Source organism: Parus major, chromosome 5 (genome assembly GCF_001522545.3).
Source record: "Parus major isolate Abel chromosome 5, Parus_major1.1, whole genome shotgun sequence".
Lineage (NCBI taxonomy): Eukaryota > Metazoa > Chordata > Aves > Passeriformes > Paridae > Parus > Parus major.
The window spans coordinates 22,800,884-22,810,846 of NC_031774.1; the positions used below are offsets into that span (position 1 = coordinate 22,800,884).

The 9,963-nt window shown below is 39.1% G+C and overlaps 1 long non-coding RNA gene across 1 annotated transcript; it reads left to right on the forward strand.

Annotated features, from left to right (window-relative positions):
* The first annotated feature begins 418 nt into the window (after positions 1–418).
* Positions 419–9,933, forward strand: LOC117244581. Its single transcript, XR_004497958.1, has 3 exons — positions 419–584; positions 7,859–8,014; positions 8,808–9,933. It is a non-coding gene; the product is annotated as an uncharacterized LOC117244581 (long non-coding RNA).
* Positions 9,934–9,963: the final 30 nt, after the last annotated feature.

The window sequence follows — 9,963 nt, forward strand, 5'->3', positions numbered from 1 at the left end:
TCTGCCAAGAGAAATTGTTACTGCTTTTGCCTTTTCTAGAGTGACAGACAGCAACAATAAACAATTTTTGATGAAGAAGTGGTAAATAAACAGACTATCACAGATTTGACAAATTCAGCTGATTAGATTTCCATATTGGAGGTGATTCTCTATAGGAAAATAAACACAAATCAGATTTAATAAGAATCTAATGCCTTTTAAACTTAGAACTATATGCTAAGATATCTAGTATTGAAAGTTAAGTCTTGATTGTTTAAAGACTAAAGGATAAAGATTTTGAAAATGAATTTGTGATGTATTAAGGCTTTACATAAAAAAAAAAAAAACACTGAAAAATGTCTTACATTTAATTTCATTGAAACAGCATGGTAATGACTTCCTGATTTGGGTTATTTTTCATATTTCAGCCAAGCACCTTTCATCAGTGATATTACCAATACCAAGCCTGATAGAGTCCTTTGTGGTCAAGGTGAAAAATTTTCCCTGACTTCTTTGAAAGCCTATCTAGGACATTGATGATGACTGACCTTGAAGGTGTTGAAGACCTGTAAAGTATCCTTGTCTCCGGAATCATGGTTTTATGAGTAAGTATAACTGCATTCAGTTTTGATCTTTCCAAGAACAGATTGGATCAGGAAAATAAACAGAAAAATATTTAAGAAACTTTCTTTCCATGATAGGAGAAAAGCAGCTGGGGGTGATCCCAGGCCTGTGTGCATTGTAGAAGAATAAAGTGTATTTATTGGATGGAAGGGGAGCTATACAGTGTATCTCTCCAAGCCTACACAAACTGGCCATGAAGAAAAGCCTGGTCTCTTCTGACCTCTTAAAAAATGGGAAAGGAAAAAAATGAGAACTGTTCCCTGAAGGAGATTCTGAGGAAGGCCATTCTTACGTCACCAAGAGGTAGCTCATGAAAAGAATTTTACGGTTGACTCTCTTGAAGATTCGAGTTAACATTTCAGCAAGAATAAGAAAAAAAAGCACTGCAGATCCCAGTACTCACTCACAGCTGTTTGCTAAATATAAAAGGGCTCTGGCACCAGAGCTAAAAGCACCTGGGTATGTACTGGTACCTCAGGCCCTGCAAGAAAATGTACTCATCTATTTGAAGCCAAAAAAGCAATGATGAAGGAAAATAAATAGTTAATATAAATTTTATGAACTTAACTCTTTGCAACTACGCTGAGCTGCTGGGAAATTGCAGGAGTCATGTTCTTTTGCCTCCCACTGACAGACTGATTGCAGATTGATTGTCCTCAGTTTATCCTCACGGATCATGCTCAATTCTTGCAGGGCATGCCAGTGGCAGCCCTCTGCCTAGGACTAGCTCAGCCATTGAAAACAGACTCTGAAATCTTTGTATGGCTTTTGTTTTGATTTTTTGTGTTCAGATTCAGAGCAGTAAACATGCAGAGAGACCCTGCCAGGTCCTTCTTTCAAGAACTATACAGTGTAACACAAAATGCAGTTCACCTGCAAAGCTCTACAAAGAGTCAATTGCATCTCAACTAAAATACACGGAATCAGATATATGAACCCACAATGACACAAAATGAAGGAGTCATTAATAGAACTAATTTTAATCAGCAGCCTTTCTCACATTATTCTGAGTTTACCTTATACTCTCTCACTTTGATGCAGCATATCTTCCATCACCTAGCTTAGCACTTGTAGCAACCAAAGTGGGAGTAGTAAGCCTGTGCCCCACTCCCCAGCTGAGCTCTTCAAGACCACCTTCCCACACTCCTCACACCCAGTGCAAGACAATTCAGTCAATAGTGCCTTAGATGATTTTCTGATGCTAGTGGTTTCAGGATGAGAAGCAGTTTTTAACACTTCATAGGACAAGAAGAATAATCAAGTTAATCCACAGAATGAAGTGGATGTAAACATCAGGAAACAATCTCAGAACAGCTCAGCATATCGTGCAAAGGGGGAGTGAAGGGGAAAAGTAAACTTCTATTTACTGGCATGCTGTTGAGCAATAGCCTCAGTAACATGGTGTGTATTCCTACTCACTTACTTAGATTCTCACACATATGCACAAAAACACAGAGGGGTCCCCTTGAACCTGGGTGTGATTTGCAGGTGGTATTGGAAAGTGATAAATATTGTGAGGATCAATTTGTAAGATTTCACAGCACCCTTAACAGCAATTTAGAGCCAAATCTATTTAAAAACAGTAAAGGCAGAGAAGTGAAGTTGCCTTTGGTTGTGATGTTTTTCTCTTTCCCGTTGTAGCTTCCTCTTTCTCTTCACCAGCTCAGCACTGCTGGAAGCTTTTTATAAACCACGATTCCTACTGCTGTCAGCTTGTTTGGAAACTACATGGTGAGCTCAGTCCCGCAGCTACTGCTGTGGGTTTGTGTTTCATTGCAGGCCGGATTTGCTCTAAATTCTCTATCCACCACCATAATTTTGATTCCAAAACACTCAAAATTCTCTGTGTATTGAAAAAAACTTCAGTTCAAAGCAGAATTTTCCACTAAACGTACACAGTTATGTAGCATAAGCTAAAAGTGGAAATGCAATCTCCTAAATACATAGTAAAAACCTTTGGCAGGTGGCAGGGTGGGCAGTAGTGCTGGGTGATCCTAGGTTGACAGGAATCGGCACTGAACATGCAAAGTGATGTCATGACCAGAACAATAGCTGTGGAACAAAAAAGCAATATGAAGATTTTCCTTTGTGAGGAATCTTTAAAATTCCTCAGACAGCAGACACCTCAGTCTCCACCAGACGCAGGATGGATAGGTGAGCAGAGCGCTGTTCAGAAAGATTGTGATTACAGGAATGATTAGGAATGAAACAATGAAAAATCTTTATTTAGTCATGGCATCAAAGACAGATTCCTAGCAAATCAGGCAGAAACAAGGGGAAGGAACAAGAGCAGGACTGAGGAAACACCGTGGGTTGGAGTAGTGAGATAAACAGCACCAGCACTCCTGAAGTCTTTGTAGTCCACCTGCTACTCCAGTGACAAACTTTGCCATTGGGTTGCTGGAGAAGCTGGGGGGACAAACATGTTCTAATTTTTCTCACCACAATAGAGATCCACTGTTACGGACTGGGGCATGATGGCAAGGTCTTGCCTGGAGACAAATGGTACTCAGAAGAAAAGATATACAAAGAAAATAAAATAAAGAGGTACCTTTAGGTCTCAGAGTTAAAAAATATTTTTTTACCTGTAGATCTCTAAAAGTCATTTGTGTAGGTACAAACATGCATGCATTTTACATGGCCAGCTTAAGCCCACTGAGAAGAGGGTTATTTTTATTTCTCAGATTCCTCAGAAATGCTTCATTGACTCGCAAAGGCCTACAGACCATGAGCTGAAAAATCCCTAAATACTGACTGAAAAATATAGGACAAAACACAATACTTTTACTAGTTAAACTAAGTTTATTCTGTATTACTGAATTAAAGGAAAACAACAACTTTGGTAACAGCATGCTGCAACTCTAAACTCTGTTAAATTTTGTCAGTTTAAAATACACAATCCAGTACTTTAATTAAATTTTAAAGGCTTTGTATATAGGTGAGGTCTGTGACTGAAGAGACAAGAAACTTGAGTAAGTCCAGAGGCATGTGAGTGGGAATAAAATCACTGCAGAAGAGCTGAAGCTTCGTTCATCGGTAGAGCATATTTTATCAGCAGCTTTACCTGTATTTGCCCATGCTGTACGTGACTGCATGTAGTATTTCTAGTGAAAATGCAGTATCTCAGCCTTCTGTGTTAACAGTCACAGAGGGTCACAGTGGTTACTAGCAAGACCCCCACTCAACAGAAAAAGCCACTGAGAAAGTCTGTCCCCTTCTCAGCTGGCAGGAGTCCTACAATCTGAGTTATAAATACTCAGCCATGGCTCTGTTTTGGTGTCTACTCCTCTGTCTCCTATCATCTCCTACTCAGAAAAGAACCATTTCCCTTTTCTTAATGACCACTGAAATCATTTAGGGAATTTCCAGCACATGGTGTGCAGATTCTGATTCACTTTAACCCCAGAAAATGTTTAACTCCTTCTGGTAGTTATTGTGAATTGATCCAGTTCTACAAATGAAGATATCCCAAGTTCCTCTTCCCCCTTTTCCCCCCTCAGCCAAATACAAGCACTTTACAGCCAAAGCATTCTGCTCTTCTGCATACCACTGTCACTGCACTGAAATCTGTGTGAAAAAACCTTAGGCTCTCCCCATGGTTAATTTGTTCAGATTTGTGACTGTTTCTTCTCCTACAACAGGAATATAATTCCATTTTTCTCATTTTCCAAGATACATACCTCCTAGTTTATTCCTCTGTAACATTCTTTAAAATACTATCACTAATATAATATGGTCAAAACCTCTTGGTTTTCCTTCTACCTCCTTCTATTAGCAAAGCTCTTGTAAGACTTGCTGTCCTCAAGGGTTGTCTCTGACATTAGGCCTACAGAATCTACACAACCAGGCTTTATCAAGGATGTGCAGCTTCCTCTTGTAGAACACCTGTGAGAACAAAATTTTTCACTTACCTTTCATTGCTTAAACTCTTGCCCACCAACAACCTGAAAAACAAGTCTCCTTCTCTCAGATGTTCCTGGCTTCAGACTCTCTTTTTCCTTTCTCTCCTTTCTCCATTTTAAGAGGGAGATCCAATCACTGTTCAAAAAAATTCTGTTTTATTTCTCTACTATTTTCCTTTAAACTATCATATCAAAACCAAATTTTGATGTCTTTTTAAGACCCTTCAGACAACTACTCCTCTCATATATTTGTTTCATTAATGTGTAATATGCAATGTAATTGTTTAATGTTTGATGTAATACTTCTGGCACAACAAAAAAAAAAGAAAAAATAAATAGAGTTCGGTACAATACCTACTGTACTGTAGGTACAGCAAATTGCTTGTATTAAAATGAAAAGACTGCAACATTAGAGGATCAATAGCCACAGTCATGCAAACAAGAGGAGTGAGGAAATAAAGTATCAACCCACATATTGTTAGCAGAACAACCTCACAAAAAACACAGTAAAACATAGAACAAAACAACTGCAACCAAACAAAAGCTTATCAATACCTTCCATGGGCCTGTAGTGTTTACCTGGCTGATGTAGCATTTGTCAAAGCAGTAAGCAAACTGCTCCTAAAGAAAGGTAGAGCTTAAGATGGAGATACTTATTTCTAGGCTGTTAATCTTTTCTACTAGATTAGGTAAGGATTTCAGGTTTTTTCCAAACCCTGCAGATTTCAAGACACCTGAAAAAAATCACAGGCAAAAACATAAAAATGAAGACTGAATAATCTAACTGCATGTGACTTACTTAGTAAAGATGGTTTGAAGTTACAAAAGAATGAATTGTAGTTAATCAAAAGACATTTTTTCTAATTTGTAAAAAGTTTCTACAGATAATATACTCCTGAGTGTGTCATACACACCTGCCTAGTCACACACAAAAAGCTGTGTCCTCGGGCTTGCATACATGCTTCAGCTCTTATGCAGCCAGATATCCATGAGGAAGATGTAAGCAGAGCACTCTCCCAGTACTTTAGTTCCTCTGTGCAACATTCCAAGCACAAAGTGGTGGCAGAAAGCCAAAAGCACAGCTACAAACCCACCAGCTAGCTAAGCACATTTATTTGTGAATAATGTTGTTCTCTTTAGAATTCTGATAGATTGCTAGGAGGTATAATCCTAATAAGATGCAAGTCTGGAAAGTATTATTTTCTCTAGGAGAGCAAGACTACTATACAGCTGAGCTCTTAGGAGAGAACTGCTGCCTAAATATCCAAATCAAGCTCCACACAGCAAAGATATCTCTGATATCTCAGCTTGGCAGGGGTCACTACAGACTCAGGGTAAGAATCCTCTCCAATGGTAAATGTGGATCAACAATACAGTTCACATTGAAAGAGCACTACTAAAATCAATATCCTGATCCTTCCCACTCACTAGACTGCACCACACAAGGGTATTAGAAGGCATAAACTGGATTCTTTTCAGATTTAACTGAAGATGTAGCTCAGGTCTCCAGTTGCAAATGGGAATTCCACAGCATCAGACTAGAATCAGTCTGAAGTGACACCTTGTCAAAAGAAATACTAAGTGTATTGAGACTCTATCCACAGCAAGTACTTTTCTCTACAAATGTATTCTTCCCAAGCCAAATCACAGATTCAACTTAACCTTATAACTTAATTTTTACCATTGAAATATCTGATTTTCTGGGGCATGGGGAGAGGTGGTGTGGAGGTGAGAGGGAAGGTAACCCCCAGTGGACTGTAGGTTCTTTATGAAGGGATGATAGACAATGCTACCTTCAACTTATTGGTACTGCTGACTGCAGGTAGAATGTACACTGGATGTAGACTTCAAAAGTAGATGGTGTTAAAGCACTCTTCCATGATAATTGCTTGAAATAATACAAAGGTTTTGAGAAATTGGATGACAATAAGCGAGAAGAAATGTGTAAACTGAAAATCTGTTTCCCAAAGAATGCAGAAGATCATTAAAAATCACACAAAATCTTATTGTTATTTGAAAATGCCCTAAAAGCAAAAAAAGTTTTCTCAAATACAGAAAATAATAAAAAGTAGCTGACATGTAAACAGATCTTAAAGCCATATAAATTGCCAAAGAGAGATTTTCTTCTTTGCTGAATTCTGCTTTATGGAGAGTTTAAAAGTTACCAATCAAATGCAAAAATAAATGCTTTTCCTTTCTGTAACTGATTGCATATCATAATAGTTCTTAAAATATCCATGAAGTTTTCTCTTCCTCCAAATGAAGATGGTTTTCTCCATTCTGATACGGATGCAGTCTAGTCTATGCTTGAAAATCTTTGCCAATATACTCAAGTTAGCCAAAACTGATGTTTTAATGACATTTCCCAGTAGCAAAGTCTTTGTAACACTGCTGTTGCATAAAACTCAGGAACTCATGAAACTGAACTGTCAAAAGCACTTTTTTGCAAGTACGAACTGCATCAGCACTGGGAAGGGATAACTACATAGTGAGGAAAAATCTTTATTCAAATACAGTCATGCCAATAAACCTGTGGGTATCACAAGGGAATACCAGTGAGTGATACTGCCACAGCAGAAATGGGAGCACATATTTCAGGAGAGTCTGTGGTCAGACTGTTAAAGTTCCTAAGGTGCAGGTCCAAGTGAGAAAAAGAGGCAACAAATTCTTTTCAGCCAGAATTTGCAGCAGGAATTTTCTGCCTCCTACTCTCTCATATCAACATATACAACGAAGATATTTCAACTCATATCTTCAACTTGATAGCAGTGCATGCAACAAGCAGGTATATAAGCAGGTCTGTCCTCCAGACCCCACAGGTTCCACATCAGGGACCCATGTCATCTCAATGGATAGTATACATTAAAGGATGGTGTACAAGACCTACAGGCCATATTAGGTCTAGATAAAAACAAGTTTCATGCTAAAACATAGTACTGTGAAGAATATGGAACACAGAGGGGAATCCCTTGCTTAAAGGTAGTGTTTTTACCAGAAAACTCAGAAGCAGAATCTGTGTAAACACCTGTTTCTGATTAAAAGACTACAGAATGAGTGATGTTGTCTGTGGTTTTAGGAGGGGGGAAAATTACCTTCCAAGCGCCAAACAAGGTTTGAGGTGACGAGACCTCTCTGTGATGTGGCTGCTAAATGAAACCCTTTTGCTTTGGTAGATTGTGGTTAGAAATAGTTTAAAGAACAAATGGCTAGAGCTAGGGGAAGAAATATTTCCAAAAACTGCGCACAATGAGGTGATGCTTAGAGGGAAAAGATTCATATGAATATTGAATGTTATCAGAAATAATATTTCAAAAAACTTAATCCTTCAACTCATCGGGTTTTTTTTTTTCTAGTTCTCAACATTCCATCATGGAGAAGGATCCCCACCCTACTTCAAAAGCCTTTTTGAAGGTCAGAATGCATTCTGTGAGTGGCAGCTCATGTCACATACCTCTGGAAATCAGTTCTCTAATACACAACTGTTTTGTAATTTCATCTATTTTCTGCATGTAAGTCACCTTATAAGGCAACTGCGAGGATCTGGGGCAAAAGTATCACCTCTAGTAGGCCTTGCTTTAGGGGTGGGAAGATTCTGTGTTTAAAAACACAGGATAAAGTACCAGTTATATGCAATTGTACAAACTAGTCTGTGTTGAAGTTTAGCAAGTTTGTTACTAGTGACGTTCCCATACAAATATGATAAACAAGTGTTTTGCTTCAGTTTGAGCATTTCCATTTATTGAGATATCCTCTTTCCTGGGCAAATGATTCAATTGCTGCACTTCCTGCTGGTCTTGAAACCTTATGGCATATAATTTAGTTTTGATTCAGCATACAAAGAATCAATTTAATCCTTTATATTGATTGCCTTGGTGCACTTAGGATTACTGTATGTTTGGACCTGGTCAGTAATGTTGGCAATCTAGCATTCCCTGAATGCAATAAGGCTGGTGCAAAATATCTGCCCTTATAAGGTAATTTCCTGTGCTAAAAGACCGTGCAGAAATATCCTCCAGCCTATGGAATATAGTTTCATTCCACTTTAATAGAAGCCTCTCTGTTTAAAACACATTTTTAATAGTTGCAGAAGCTGCTTAAGCTATCTTTCAGTGTGCAGTGAATCAGATAGCATATCTTCCTTGCTCTGAATAGCCTTGTTAACAGACACACAATTTCCACAATTGTTTTTATCACCTATTATTCAATTACCCACTGTAAGATTTGTGTGTTCACTCCCTTCTCCTCTGTTTGTACTGAATTTTATCATCAGGGCGGTACTTTGCTTCTCTCCTTTTCCCCCAGGTGGTTTGATCACTTCCAGGCTGGTATCCAGGGGGAGACTTGAGAACCATCTCAGAGACAGAAGTGGACTTTTTAGCAGCTTGCTTATTCCCAGGCTGAAGTCAAGAGTTCATGGCACGAATTAAGGAAGAATTAAAATGCTTATGTATCAACTAATGCTGATGAAATTCAGTCTGAGGCTTCAAGAGTTAATATCCCATCATGTTCTTGATGTTATCCCATTGCATTAATATGGTTTGCTCGTTGAGTTCCTGAGGGTGGGGAATGAGAGGAACTTGTGAGTGGCCTCTGGTTTTACCAGTGTACAAGGGAGGAAGTCTGGAGTGGCTGAAATTCCCCCTTGCACACAGATCCAGGTGAGTGGTGAGCAGGCTTCTTTCAAAAGCAGAACCTGTGGCACATGGGCATTGACTGAAAGGGAACAAACCAGACAGAGAAACTTCACTTTTCCAAGACATTAGTAACTAACTGCAAAGCAAGAAAGCATTTTGCAGAATGAGAGTAGCCAGGCCCCATCCCCTACATCCTGCCCTGTTCATCTCTGCCACTGCCAGAACCTGAGTATGAAGGGCATTTGTTCAGCGCAGCCAAATGCAAGCAGAACAGTGGGATAAAGAGGGGTAGAAAATCAAGTGAGCAGAGCTAACACAAAATGGAGACAAGGTATTTCAGCACCTGACTCTTTGAGCAAGAGTCTATAAATCTTGTTCTCACTGTTAAAGGCACTCAAGACCGGAGGGAAGTCATCATGAGGGACATGTAATACTTTATCCTTTTCCCCACTCACTTTCTCCATGAAGGAATTATGAAGAGAAGAGTTCACAAGAAACAAATAAGAGGACAAAGTATCTTTCACTGAATTTACTCTCGTGCAAAGCCAATGACGCAAGTCTCCTGGGCATAAATTCAGTGTTTTGTATAAACCTAAGGCTGTGTATTTGATACTTCATACTGTTTTTTTCCAACCTGCTAAGTATTGCCACGTAATTTCCACACAGGACTATTATTAACACAAGTCTGTGCCACTGCTGTGGCCTCACAGAAGTTACCAGGACCGTGTCTTCATGATAAATCATTAAACATGAGAGCAGCACCATCCTTGTGGTTCATGTACAGTGGGAAGCACAGAGCCTTCCCCAGCAGGCTGCTCCCACCC